At 40.4% G+C, this 15,721-nt stretch overlaps 1 non-coding gene across 1 annotated transcript; it reads left to right on the top strand.

Annotated features, from left to right (window-relative positions):
* The first annotated feature begins 15,243 nt into the window (after positions 1-15,243).
* LOC141424559 (small nucleolar RNA U13) lies at positions 15,244-15,346 on the top strand. Its single transcript, XR_012449459.1, has one exon. It is a non-coding gene; the product is annotated as a small nucleolar RNA U13 (small nucleolar RNA).
* The last annotated feature ends 375 nt before the right edge of the window (positions 15,347-15,721 follow it).

The following is a 15,721-nucleotide window of genomic DNA, read 5'->3' as shown; positions in this document are numbered from 1 at the left end:
AATGCAAGTCCATATTCTTCCAGGGGACACTGAATACGCTGAGCAAAGAGCCAATCAGCACTCGGTATGTTAATGAATGTCCTGGTAGACAGACGGCCCTTGAATAATTGATCAACAGAACTGTTCCGTGTTTGCTGCGGCTCTGGCCAGCGCTGCTCATTATGGAAGATGATTCACTCAGTTCGATGGGACAAATTGTTCCAAGGTCTAACCCTACTTCCCTTGCTGTTTTTCTTTTTTAATAATCAGCATGCACCTGTGGAATTCCTATGCAGGCAACTGTGCTCAGAATAGAAATGAGAGAATTAATTGTGTCCCAGAGCTCATAATTGCAGCAACTCTCAGAGGCCCCTGCCACAGGGCTTAGCTTTGGGAATGACTCCTTTTCTCAGAGAAGAGGAAAGATACAGGTATGTCGAGTCTCTGCTGGCTGCAAAGACGGCAAGACCAGGATGAATTGAAATGAGGCCATCTACCCATAAAGCTTGTTACTTGCTAGGTTTGGCAAAGGGACAGTTAGTTTCAAACTGTGTGCCTATATTTTAGACCGTGCATCTGGGAGCTAATTTGGTGTGTCCAGTTTCTGGTAGCCAAGTGTCTCTAAGTGCTCAGAGAGACTTTGGGAATTAAAACCAGAGCATAGTTTTAATTTTGCTCTCCAAGCCCAATGGTTTAAAAAGTACATGTCAAGCTGCTATGGCTTGTCCCTTTTCTGTACCCCAACTTTGGAAGTTTCTCTGCTTCCTCTTCTTAATGTATCATTTTGATGACAAGATGTCTACTGGTTTTATAAAGTCAAATAAAAGTAATGATTTGCTGTACGTGTTTCTGCTGTGGTTTGTTCACGTGCAGATTCAGCTCAGCTGAGATTCTTAGTGAGAGAAGAAGGTAATGGTCCAAGATTCAGAGGCCTCTTCTTTATCCTTCAAAAATGAGAGCAACGGGTGGCCCAGCAAAGCCTAATTGTACTAGGATCCATATACAAATCCTGGGAAATGTCACCCTCCCCTTTCTAGTCCAAGATCCTGCTTCAGTCCTCAGAGGGTAACATGAGTCAGCCCAGTCCCCAGAGTACAATTGGATTGGGTTGGGCTCAGAAGCTGGACCCAGCACAGCTCTCTTCGGCCTGTGTCCAGCAAGACCTTGGATGGAACTGGGCTCTGAGTAGACCCACCCTAAAGGGACTAGATTTCCCCGACAGGGTGGAACAAATAGGGTACTGAGGAACCCCTGGGACCCATAATGACCAGCTCTGATAGAGCTGGTCCAGGAAAAGGCAGACTTCCTCCCCCATGCTGATTCTGACCACATTCTGGGGATCAAATGAGTCAGTGCCCTTTGAGAGTAGAAAGAGGAGAGGCTTTGGAATTTTGCTCTATTACTTTCCTGAGAGCTTTTCAATCACTGATTAAACAAAGAAGCCAGAACAATGGAGAAAGGCAGAGGGCACAGTCACTTTTCTTTCTTTAGCTTCTCAAGTGTATACTGCCCACCATGGAAGTCTGGGCTGCCTGGCAAACTCTCTCTGACCCTCCCCAATATGCGCTGGCAATGGACAGTGTCTGAACAGCATTCCTTTGTCTTCCAGCTGGTCCTAGAGAAACTGAGGCTATGGGTCCAGATCCTTTCGTTCCCATGAGTCCCTTTAATGTAGAAAGGTCACCTGTGTATCTACAAAGTAACATGGACAAGAAAGAGATGAGGACATCTGTTGTGTAAGAATGACAAGCCTTGCAAGACTGAGGGCTGCTCCCTGGGGTCCTCAGGGCTGGGGCTGAAGCCAAGATTGCTGCCAGGGAGACCTCCTTTGGCCAAACCCAGGGAGGACAAGTGTACCATAAATGCCAGTGTTGGAGGAAACCGAAGATCAGCCGATCACCATCTACCTAATATTCAAATCCCACTTCCGCCATCTTCCCAAGGAGCTCTGTGGTGTGTGCTTGAACAGCCCGCATTCTCAGATGCTCTGAGACACAGATGCCAAGATGGAACTAAACAAGCAAAGATTTTGTTAGTGGAAATACCTGGAAGAAAGGAACAAGAAAAGAGCCAAAGAAGGCTCAGAGAGCCACCCTAGGATGCAAATCTGATTCTCAGAGAGGGATAGAGGGAAGAAGCTAGATCGTCATGCAGTTCAAGAAGTTTCAGCAAAGCCTTCGGACAGTCCTTGAGCCTAAAATCAGCTAGCCAAGAAGTCCTGTGTCTAGAATGGTCTGCCAAAGTATCGCTGCTAAACACAGCACTGGCAGAGGACATCCTGGAGGATGTGTGCCCTCCACGAGGTGGATTTGACCCTCCCTACCTGAGTCTGCGGATTGCAACAATCTAAACTGCCCTGTGTCAGCCTCCCTCCCTCCCCCCTTCCTCCCTCCCAGAACAGGGAAAGTCAAGAATTACCAAGAGAAGCCAGACCAGAACAGAACAGAGAGGCCAAACCTGCAAGCTAGCAAGCTGCAGAAACTCCCACCTGCTCCAGGGAGCAAGTGGACAGCCTTTGCCAGGGTCTGGCTGCAGGGATTACAGGATTCCAGCCTAGCCCTGGTTAAAGGAAGTAGAATATATGCAGGGTTTCATTTTACCCCAAACTTAGCTCTGCTTGCAATAAAAATCCAGTCTGCTGGCCATGATGGGGCATGCCTATAATCCCAGCAGTTGGGAGATGTGGACAGGAGGTTGAAGAGTTCGAGGCCAGCCTTAGCTACATAGTGATACCCTGTCTCAAACCTCCCCACCCCACCAAAAAAAAAAAAAAAAATCCAACCTATGCAATATTCTTCCCTGAAGTTCATTCTCAGTTGTTACCTCGTCCAACTGACAGGTAAATAAATACTGATCAGCATTGGGGGAAGGGAATTCCTTAGGAACAGATAATCTCAAAGATCCCACTGTTGCCCTTCTTTTCTGCAACAACAAAAAAAAAAAAGAAGAAAAAGAAAAACCCAACAGTTCTAGAGCAGGTGGAAATAGCTATTTTGGAAAACCTTGAGGAAATGGCTAAAAACACAAGAAATTGTCAAGAGTTACAAAAATTCTTAGTGACAGAACACAGCGTCGTGGGATGAGGCTCTCTGGTTTCTCTGGGAGCGTCTACATTCAGCCTTCAGGGCATCTGCTTGGATATTACTGGCCTTCATCCCTGGCCTCTGATTTCTAATGTCACCCTGCAACGAGCTAGGGTGTTACCATGGAAAGCACTCACAGCTAATGAGCCAGTCAGGCTATTTTCAGGTTTGAGTCTGGTTGGTGCATACTCCATATCTTATAGCCAGGCTTTGATGTAACCATACTCAGATACACACACACACACACACACACACACACACACACACACACACACACACCATAAAAAGAGAAATGAACTAACGAGCAGCTTCCAACGATAGACCATGATTTTTTTCTGCTTGATTCTCATTTTGATAACGTAATGTCTGAAGCTCAGAAGTACTAAGTAGAGTAGAATCTGCATTTCCTTGTATCCTATGTCAGTATGGCTAACATTCTGCACTGAGCAATGACAGGAAGTAAGTAAGAAGGAATTTTAAAGAATAAACTATGTTTAAAGTGCAGATTCGATTCCTGTAATAAACCAAAAATCAATACAAAGACACAGAAGATAATTTATAAGAAAGCAATGATTTTTTTTTAATGACTTCTGCGACAATCTGGTTAAACTCCAAAAATTATTAAGTTTCACTGGAAAAGCCACAAAGAGTATCTACTGTGCAGTTTCATTATTATGAAATTCAAAACCAATTTGCCGTAATAAAAGATAGAGCTGCGGTTGTCCCGGGCGGGGGAAGAGGTGACTCACTGGCAAGGAGCATGTGGGAATCCTGTGGCGGGAAGAAGTACTCCACATCTTGATCTGATGGTGGCGACCTGGTTCAACGCACTCAGTGTGCCTTACTCCCCTGAGACGCAGTTCTTAAGTAATCGGGAAAATATTGGGAGCCAGTTGTGAACCACTGCTAGCTTGAAACGGGCCATGGTGAGCACTTGAACCATGAATGTCAACAGATGCTATCATCGGGTTTGGAATGGCTTTTTGTTTTTTCTAGAGTTAGTTTACCAGCACCCCTCTAAACACATTTGTCCAACTTCATCAAAGTCTACATTGAAGCTGTATGAATTCTGTGGTACTTAAAATCATGCTTCAATAAAAAACACTGGTAGTAAAAATGAGAAAAAAAGGATAAAATACTATCTTCAGTTGGTGACCTAGTCCAGTTGTGTGTTCATGACAGTCATGCCCTCTTGTGCTCTTCCAAGCCCTTCCAAGCCCTCCTGAGTGCATGCTCAGTCTAGCATTACCGTGGCACAGTGAACAGTAGGCTTGGTAGAACACTCTTTAGTCTGTTGATTGGTTTGACTCACATATAGCTAATTTTAATGTAATATTTTTCTTATTTTTTAGCATCACTCTTCTCATTTGATTTTCTTGAGATAGGGTCTCACTATGTACCAGAGGCTGGCCTTGAACTCGTGATCCTCTGCCTCTGCCTCCCAAGTAATAGTATTACAAGCACGTACTGCCATTTCCAGTTTCCACCACTCTTAAAATATTTATACAGGCAAAGCAGAGGTACAGCCTATATTTTTAAGTTTGATTTATTAAAGTTTGATAGGTCAAACAGAGCAAATGTATTACTGAAAATTAATTTAGTTCACAAAGTATTCTTTTTAACTGAGTAAATTTCCACTGCTTTTACACTTTATTGTCCTTATCTTTTCTTTTGTGGGGTGTTTCAGGCTATAAGAGCTATGACTTCGTTGAATGCAAATAGCACAAGAAAATGCTTCTCCCAGAACCTTTTCTGAGTCCACCTTCAAAAAGCATCATGGTTAAACTTTAGTGTACAGTTGTCCAAACTTTTTCTATATCTACATTCTACACAAATCAAAATGCGTAAATGCATATACACACCAACTTAAAAAAAGACTGGATTCTACATAATGTTACAGAACTTGGTCTGTTTGTTTAATGTTTCCCAGTCATTTGTCTGCATCACTGCGGATTAGGTCTTCCTCATGGTTTTTTCTATGCTATGTCCCACTATTTATTCCATCAATGTTCTCCTGCTGACGTTTAGGCTTTCCCCAAACTGTCGTCATTGCAAAATGCTACACTGAATACGCTGGTATTGGGATGAATCACTTGAAATTACTGTTTATGTATGTCAAAAATGGTCCAACAGCAGTAATTTCATACGACTCATGCTATGTATTTATAGCTCTGTGGGACGCACTTCCCGAAGAGGCATTGGCATTGGGGCATCAAAGGATGCGGGGTTTTCAATGCAATGACAACTATTACATTGCTCTTCTAAAGGACACACCAGTTTATACTGTGCTCACTCCCCCAAGCTCTTGACGATCACAAACACTTTCAAGCTTTGTAATTTCTGCTAGAAAATTATCCCTCGGTGTTTCGATTTGCTTTTCTGTCATTATCATAAGGAGGTTGAACATCTTTCTGTATGCACACTGCACCCATGGGCTTAAAACACCACTCTATGCCCACAGCTCTCCAACTGCTACTGCACAAAGAGAATCAAGCCTGTTTGGAAAGAATTACAGAATACATGCCTATATTGAAAGCACCCCTTTTAGGAAGCTGGAATGGATTATTTTTCTGCCTTTAAATTTCTGTTTGTGTCTGTCACTGGACACAAAAACATGTATTGTTTTTGCCCAAAGTGAACTCCTTTGACCTCCATCTTCTGTTTTCTGACTTTGAATCCCTAAGAAAATCCGCTGGGTGTTGCTTGTGGGGAGAAGCAGCCCAGGGCTGTGAGCAAGACCTTGTGGCCTAGCTGCCAGCAGGGGGCCCACCTCCATTTCCTCCTCCCAAGCAAGCTTCCTCTCTCCCTAGCACAGAGAGGCAATTGCTGGCTTCTGCCTAGGCAGACTAATTTACTGAATTAAAGTCGTTTGATTTGCACCATAGCAATTAGGATGCAAATTACCGGTATATTACCTGCCGAGTCATAAATTACATTGACAAACTTAATATTCACAGATTCAACATACCAGTGTGGGTAATTTTTCTATTTTTCAGTAGTCACAGACCGGGGCAATTCATTGCATTATTGAACCGTTTTACACATTAAATCAACAGTTGAAAAATTAAGCATTTTTCAAATGTATTTTGTTATGCATTTATTTCTTTCAGCAAGCAATAAAGTGGAACATTAAGTATGGATGTGTCTAAATGTGTTAAATGGCTAGAGAATACATTTTAGCCTAAAATAGTTCTTTTGTAACTTAAAAAAAAGAGACACAACAAAGGAAAATCTGGATAGAATTGAGCCCTTGTCGACATCATTAGAGCCAAACATCTTCTAGTTCAGGTTCCCGGAAGTGTGATTGGAGCTAGTGCTGTATATGAATGGACAGTGACTGATCAAGAGGATTCACGTTTCCTAAATTGTCACCAAGGTGTTTCTTTAGAGCAAAGCATTTGAACACTGGTCATGAACTCATTAAATTAATCATGCCCATCTTGTTTTTCTCAATTTTAAATAAGTAAGTTATTGAGCCTTCTGATGGGGGCAAGGGGTGGGGCGTGTCCAGTGGGAGTGGGCAGGTTCTAGTCTAGGGACATCAGCATGGTCCTTCCTTCTTTCATTCACCCAAGAAGCAAACTAGGCCCACAGTCCTTGTCATGTCAGTGACCACAGGGAGAATGAAGTATAGTTAGAGTCCCAGAACTCTTTCCTTCAACCCCATGCTGCATATGCCACAAAATAAAATTAGCTTTACTATTGATTCTAACATCTTTATTAGGGACTTGTTTGTTGGTCATTTGAGCAAGAAAATCAGAGAAAGCTTACTAGAGATGGCTCACAGGGACATCCTGAGAAAGACCTCTTCTCAGATGTACCAAAAATATCAAACTGCCAACTGACATGTGGTGCTCAACTTTGAAAAGTATTTGGCTTGCTCAGACAATGCTATCCTTCAAACCAAATGAAAAAGTCCCCTGTGGAGATGGAGAGGGTAGAAAAGCACTTTGCTACCACAGCCTAGGCCTGCAGTGGCTCCTGCGCTCCATCTACCCACCTCCCACACATACACCTTATTGGGGATGGGCCCCATCACTTCAGACTCAGAGACGAGCCAGTGTGGGCCTGCCTTTCTGCTCTCTCTGACCAACTCACACCTTTCTTTAGGAAACTTGGTTCTGGAGACTTGTTTTCCTTTCAAACAGCCTCCCTAGAAAGTGAGCAAAAAGGGAAAGAGGAGACAGCAGAATTAATTTGCAGGTGCAGCAAAAGGATATGCATCTCAAATTTCCCACCCTGTCACGGGGGTCTGAGGCTCCATGCTGCAAAACCTGGAAGAAATAAGGACATGGAAGAAATATCAACCTGGAGTTGAGTTGATAACAAATGTGTGCCCTGTGCACCTGGAGTTGATAACAGATGTGCACCCTGGGCGTCTGGAGGGCCATTTGCAGATAAGCTACCAGGTGGGTGGCTTCCTGTGACATTAGTCTGTCTGATGAGCCCACTCCATGAGAAGCTACTGAGTGTACATTATGTGCTGGAGCTTGCTCATCCATCAAAAGAGCCACTTCTGTTTCAGCATAGAATTAAGTATTTTTATATCTTTATCATACACAACATGATATTTTGAAATATGTGTTTGTGATGGAATGGCTAAATGGAGCTAATTAACACATGTGGTACCTTGCATACTAATAGTTTTGGGGAGAGGACACTTCTAGCTTTCTCTTAATGATTTTCAAGACTATAAACATCATTGCTAACTACAGTCACCTTGTTTTGGGTAATAGATCTCAGACCCTACTCCTGTCTGACTGAAATTTTGTGTCTCTTGACCAACTTCTCCCCAGCCATCCCCAGCTCCAGGCCCTGGATACCACCATTCTCTCTGCTTCTATGAAGTTCAGTCTTTCCAGATTCTACAGAGAAGTGAGGTCATGTGGTGTTTGTCTTTCTGTGCCTGGCTTATTGTGGTTAACATAAATTCTTCCAGGTTCATCCATGCTGCCACACAATGACAGATTTCCTTCCTTTAAAGGCTGAATGGTGCTCTGTTGTGTGTCTCTTCTTTATCCATTCATCCATGAGAGACTCTTAGGTTGATCCCATACCTCAACAATTGTGACTGAAGCCACAATGGACATGGGGTAGCTCTTCAGCATACTGATTTCATTTCCTTTTGATATGTACCCAGTAGTGGGATTGTTGGACTATATGGCAGTTCTATTTTTAGTTTTTTAAGGCCCCTTCATACTGTTTTCCATAATGGCTGTACTAATTAACACTCCCACCAGCAGTGTATGAGAGTCCACTTTTCTCTGGATCTTTTCATCTTTTGATATCAACCATTCTAACAGATGTGAAGTGATATCTCATTATGATTTTAATTTGCATTTCCCTGATGACTAGGAAAGTTGAGCATTTTCCATATTCCTATGGTCATTTGCATGCCTTCTTTTGAGAAATGTTAATTCCTATGTTCATTTTTTAGTCAGGTTGTTTTCTTACTATTGAGTTATTTGAATCTCTTCTATGTTTTTAGTTTTAACTCCTTATCAAATGTATAATTTGAAATATTTTCTCCCACTTCATAGGTTTTGTTTCCATTCTATTGATTGTTCCCTTACTGTGCAGCAGCTTTATCATTTGATGTAATATCATTTGTCTGCTGTCACTTATTGCCCATGTTTTGGGGATCATATCTTAAAAACCATTGCTCAAACCAATGTCATGGAGCTTTCTCCAGGTTTCCTTCTAGTAGGTTTACAGTTACAAGAACAGGTCTTCTCTACTCATTCATTGTAGAAATAATATTTGCAGAGCTGTTAAAATCAATACATGGTTTTATGTAGTAAACATGTGAGTAAGACCCAAAGAGAGCCCTTGGTGATTCAGAGTACAAGCTGTCCAAGGGACTAGGCCCAAGTCCTCATTGTGACACTATTTGTCAGGTGACCTTAGTTAAATAACACAGCTGTGCTTCACCTCAGTTGTATACCTGTCAAATTGAGAAAAATAGTCTTCAGGGCTTCAAGAAAATTAAATGAGATAATACATTTTAAAAAGCTTTGAACAGCGCCTGCCATATAATGAACATGGCTGTTGATACATATTGGGCCTCTGGAGCCATAGGCCAGAACCTGTGGATTCGACCAACTATGGATTGAAAATATTTTAAAAAATTGCATCCATAGTGAACATAGACAGACTTTTTTCTTGTTGTTACTCCCTAAACAATACAGTGTAGCAAGTATTTATACTGTTCATGTTGCACTGTGTATTATAAGAGATCTAGAGATGATTTAAAGCATGTGGGAGGGTGTGCACAGGTTATGTGCAAACACTGTGCCATTTTGTACGAGGGACTTGAGCAACCTCAGGTTTCGACATTCATGCAGCATTCTGGGACCAATCTCCCAGAGATACAGAGGGACAACTATATTATTACTAAATAACAATGCATCCCACAGAATTAACAGTAAGAGAAGGCTGTCAATGAGTGCTATATCCAATAAATATCTTTAAAATCACCGAAGAATTTCTAATTGTCAATTCCACTGGACACTGTTCACTCTCTAACTCACATGACATCTCTTTAGCTTAGGACATGTTACTTCCTCCATCTCAGGCTAGTATCATGATCACTTGTACCTTTTTCTTACCACATTGCACCCACCCTCAGCACACATGAAACTCCATCTTCCAGTGCCAGAGTTCTCTTTATAAAGTATACATATGATTTTATCTCTCATATGCTTAATTTTCAGTGGTTCCCTTCAAAATGAAATGTAAGTTACCTAACGTGGCTTGCACTTGCATGATCCCCAAGTAATCCTGGTGAACCATTGTTATCATTTATAAATACTCACTATGTAGATTTACACATGTATGATCTTGTTTAATTCTTGAAAACTCCTATGACATGGGCACTGTTAGCTCCATTTAATAGTAATCTGGACTCCATTCAATTCCTCAACCTTCCTTTTTACAAAGCCTAAGTATCTCCTATACTTCATCTGTACTTACAGGTTTTTGTTGGCCCCACGCACTCCAAAATTCTCTGCTTTTACTCATCTAAGTCCCTCTACCCAAAAACTATTAAATCTATCTAAATTACGTGTATGCAAAAATCAACATTCAATCAATCATCATGTCCCCTGGGAAGCTTTTTATTTTTTGCCGCACTGGAGTTTGAACTCAGGGCCTCATGTTTCTAGGCAAATACTCTAAACTTGAGCCACATCTCCTGTCCTTCTTTGCTTTAGTTATTTTGTAGATAAGGTCTCATGATTTGCCCAGAGCAAGCCTCTGACCGAGATCCACCTAACTATGACTTCCTGTGTAGTTGGGATTACACAGAAGAGCAATAGCACCCAGCCCTGGGAAACCTTTTTAATCCCTCTGGACTATCAGGTGTTCTTCACCAGCACCTTCTTAGCACTTTCATCCATCATTATAGCATTTGCACATGCTATTTTAATTGCTGCCTCCCTCCTCAAACTGTGTACTCCTTCAAGTAGAGGAGAGAATATGTATGAGTTCTGCTCTGGTTCAGATGATAATAACAAGAAAAACCTGATTAACATATAAATAATACTTTCCCATGGTACTATTGAAGAGTGGTTGATGCACGAAAGTCTTGATGAACTGAAGTCCTAAAGAAGAACCCTAAGCAGTCCTAAGTCCATTGCTTCCATTGCTAAGCAGAGAGCTGTAGCAGTTTCCTGTGAGTACAAGATGGATACATGTGAGAACAGCTGGAGGAAAAGAACTGCCAAAGACTAAGAGATGCAACTGGGTCAGAAAAATATTCGAAGGAATTATGCCAGAAGTTTTCAAATCAGATTAAATAATTAATCCACAAGTCTAAAAAAGAAAGAAAGCAAAGGGAAAGAAGGAAGGGAGGGAGGGAGGGAGAGAGGGATGGAGATCAGGGGCAGGGGGGAACTTAGATTTTTTATATATATATATGTATATATATATATATATATATATATATATATATATATATATATAAAACAGTAAAATATTAAATACCCTTCCACCTGATTGTAAACAAAGCATGCATATTTGCTGTCACCATTTTTATACAACATCATATTAGAGATTATGTTCAAGACAATAAAGCAAGAAAAATAAAAGGCATTAAAAATAAAAAAGGAGAAAAAGCAAGAATCTTAGTTCAAATAAAACAGATTATGTAACTGGATTATCCCAAGGAAATCTCAAAGGGAAAAAAAGATTTGGATCTAACAAATAAAAGGAGCAAAGTCTCAAATATACAGGTATTGGTGGGTCAGAAGACTGTATGGTAATGTTTTGATTTTCCCCAGTTGGAGCTATAAGTTCAGTGCACTTCCACTAAAATCTCAAAAGACTTTGTCACACACATTTGCAAGCTGACACTAAAATATAAAGGACTTGGAGTAGACAAAACTATGTTGAGGAAAAATAAAGTTGAGGGACATACACTATTGGATTTTAAAACTTACCATAAGGCAATAGCAATTAACAAGGCATGACTGTGAGCATAAATATAGACAAATGTATTGCTTGAACTCAATAGCAAACACAGAAGTACATACATGGTTAATTGATTCTCCACAAAATGTAGCAATGCAATTTAATGTGGGAAAGGTTCTGGAATAAGTGTATTTCTAATGAAAAAAATGAGCCTCGACCTTCATCTCACATTACATCCAAAGTGATTCAAGATGGAGTGCAGACCCCAGCATAAAAACTAGAACTAGAAAGCTCCTAGAAGGAAACAGAATAGACTCTTGTCATGGGATAAGCAGAGATTTGTTATTGAATGAAAATAATGATAATAATAACCATCAAATAAAATCAATAAATTTGGCTTCAGCTCATCAAAAATTACCAGATTTGGAAGTAAATATTACATGTGCATATATATATGCATATATATCCATAAATGTATATATATATATATATATATTCCACAAAAGACTTATACACAAAACATGAAAAGTACTACAAATCAATAATTAAAAAGACAAAAAAGTAAGTAAAAAGTGTCAAATACTTGAACAGGTATTTTACAAAAAAAGAATATACAGGGGCCAATAAGCACATGTAAATTAAAGCTACAGTGATATACCGCCAAACACCTTCACCATGGCTAACTTTACAAAGACTGGTCGTGCCAAATACTCACTGCTGGGGAGAATTTAAAAATAGTACAAGCATGTTGGAAATCAGCTTGGCAGTTTCTTATAAAATTAAGCTTACACCAGGCTTATGACCCAGCAATTCTACTTCAAAGTATTTACCTAAGAGAAATGAGAACAGATGTCTACAAAAATACTTGCACAATGCTAGGCGCCGTTGGCTCACACTTGTAATCCTTGCTACTTAGGAGGCAAAGATCAGGAGAATCATGGTTTGAACCCTGCCCAGGCAAATAGTTTGCAAGACCCTATTTTGAAAACACCCATCACCAAGAAGGGCTGGCAGAATGACTCAATATGTAGGCCCTGGGTTCAAACCCAAGTAACGTTAAAAAAGAAAAAAAAAGAACTTGTACAAGAATATTTAATGGTACTTTATTCATATAGCAAAATTTTGGAAACAATTCCAATATTCTCTCAGTGGGAAATGTACATAATGAAATTCTACTTGGTGACACAAAGGAATGAACTGATAAATACAACATGGATACATCTCAAAAACATTATACTGAATGAAAGAAGAAAGGTACAAAGTGAGTATATACTGTAAGAGGAGGCAAAGCCGATCTATAAAATTGAATCAGACTATAGAGATTGACTACAAAGGATTGTAGCAATATTCCGTGCTTTTTTATGGTATCAGGAACCTGGGTATATACATTTGTCAAAACTCATAGAGCTACATATCTAAGAACTGTGCTTTTTAGTATAGGTAGTCATACTTCAATAAATACTTTTAAATCAAAAGAGTGAATGAGTGAATAAATAAGCAATTACAAGCCATCACATTTTCACTGTGGGTTATGGTAATCAAGCAAAACCTCCCAAAGACATTCAAATGTGTGGTTGGAATTTAACTGAAAGGGCATATGCGAATAACACTCGGGTGTGAGTAGGCTGAAGAGAGAAGATAATGACACAAGCCAAAAAAATGAAAACACACTTATAATATTTTCCTCTACCCTTCCACAATAAAAAAACTACGGGTCTCTGAGGGAAACATAAACAGAACAGACTTGCTCTAACAGCAAATATTCATGTCCCTTAGGTTCATAGATTGGGAGCCAGGGATAGCTAAGCTGGTATTACCTCAAATCCAGCCATGGACTGTGGTCTGGGGCTTATTTTGTCTAAAGGTGAGAGTGGGGAACTACTCTCTTTCCTAAAAGGAGGGAATTATCTTTGCTTCCTGCATTGGTTCCTGGGATTTGGGCTCAGTGTAACCTATGGTCATTGTCGGTGTTTAAATTTTCACTTCAGCAAAAAACCTTTATGTCCTTCACATCTCCGACTTCATTTCCTGAGGAGTTTAGGTTCATTATCAAGTGTCCTGAGAACTGACTTTAGATCTTGACGGTTCTAAGATGAATTCAGATGTTGATGAGTTCTGGGATAGGGCACCCAGCTACCTGAACATTCTCAGGTACAGCAACACAAAACTGTTGTTCTAGGGCCTATAAGAAACCCAAATGACAGTGACCTGGACTGTTGCAAGATGTTTCAACAGAGCCAGGGGGTTGGGAGGAGAGGATCTCCTATTTCTCTGTTGTCATATGTAGATCAAACACAAATTTTAACAATTTAAAAGAAATAGATGGGGCTGGAGTTGTATGTGGCTCAGTGGTAGAACGTATGTTCACTTAGCATGTGCAAGCCCAGAGTACAATCCCCAGCTCAAAATAGTAAAAAATTTTAAAAGTGAAAGATATAAGTAGAGGATTTATGTTGTGTAAAAAAGGAATTATTGACAAACTTTCCTTATATTTTGTGCAGACAACTTAATTATATCATCTAGGAGTCTCTGTCCCCCAAACTATGTCATTGATGGGAGAGACAGGACAGTGAGAGGAATATGTTCATTTTCTTTGCTTGATCCAGGAGTTGGATTACAGTCACATGGTTCTAGAACTGTGGAACCAGTGGGTTTATATTTTTAGAGGCATCTGGCAGAGTATATATGGAAAAGAGGTCAAAAGTGGCAGGGGCAAAGCACAGGCAACTTGTAGTCACTTCCTTCCCAAGTGTCAGATTACTTCTCAAGTGTTAGCCTTGTGAGCATTTCCTGTTTCCCTTCAGACATAAAGGAATAAGGCAGGCAGTGGCTAGGTGCTAGGCTGATTCCATCCTGAAAGTTACTACCAAGGGTTGAGAATTCAGCCTTCCTAACTGCAACTCCATCTCCTGCTTGGAATCACAGTCATTTTGTTCGTAATCAAATGCACCTTGTTGTTAGAGTTTATGAAAGTGAGCCTTCAGAATTTAAATACATTTCCCATGAGTGGCAGTGTCATTCTGTAGAAATTTTCACAAAAGTGAAATATATATTTTTATCATCTAAAGAAAAAATACAGGACTATCCCATTTCCTTATCTAACAATTATTCTGGCTATGTATCCCCATATGGATGAAGCCAAGTCTCCAGAAACAGAGCAGAATGTAACCTGATGTTACCTGATCTTGCCGGGTGCTTCATTAGAGACCAGTCAGCGTCACTGTGCAAAAGGATATATACATGCACATAGGCATACACTTACACATATACATACATATCTTGTATGTATACATATATATGTATACATATATATCTTGCTGCAATAAGCAGCAGAAAAATAACCAGGGAGATTAGGCCATTCATTGCCTATTCTAAATTTTCTGTCTTCTCTTTGGCCTATCTGCAGCTGAACTCTGGGGCATTGGCTTCAAGGAAAAGGAAGACTGCAACACAGAGAAAATGCTCACATCTACCATGACAGCTTAGCTGGACCTACAAAAAAATGGGTCATAATGCTGGGGAAACCAAAGAAATGCTGGCTCTTTTTCTGGCAAGAGGGCAGATGAGAAGTGAAAGAAGGCAGAGTTTGCTCACAGTAAGACTTTTTCCTGCCTTTTTCTCCCTGATCTTTGATCTGTGGAAGTGGGGATGTTAAATAGATTGAGAGTAGCACCAAGGTCAAAGACATTTTCCCTTTGCTTCTTTCTTAGTCTGTTTTCTCTGGGTATAACTGAATACCATAGACTGAGTAATTTATAAAGAAGAGATTTAGATCCGTTTTTGATCCATAAGCACTATGATTGGGTGTTCACACCTTGCATGACATGTGCCACCCTCAAACCTTGTTACAACGTGGGCATATTACCTTTCTGACATGAAAAAACAAGAAGTTTATTCAACTCAAAGTTTTGAAGGCTGGAAAGTTCAAAATCAAGCAGCCACATCTGGTGAGGTCTCTCTTGCTGATAGGAACTCTGTAAGGTCCTGGAGGTGGCACAGGACATCATGCAGCAAGAGACTGAGCATTCTAGCTCAGATCTCTTCTCCTCTTCTTATAAAGCATGGTCCCATTGGATTAGGGTCCCACACTTTTTGCCCTTAAGCACCTCCCAAAGATCCCACCCACATAACATGGTTGGATTAAGTTTCCAAACTTTCAATACCTCACAGCAAGGATTAAGTCTCACTATGTTTTGGTCAGGACATTCAAACCATAGTAGTTCCATGTTGGATTCTGGGAGTAGAGTTCA

This window comes from Castor canadensis, chromosome 6 (assembly GCF_047511655.1).
Source record: "Castor canadensis chromosome 6, mCasCan1.hap1v2, whole genome shotgun sequence".
Classification (NCBI taxonomy): domain Eukaryota; kingdom Metazoa; phylum Chordata; class Mammalia; order Rodentia; family Castoridae; genus Castor; species Castor canadensis.
The sequence above is the reverse complement of the archived record's forward strand: the minus strand, read 5'-3'. Positions and strand labels throughout refer to the sequence as shown.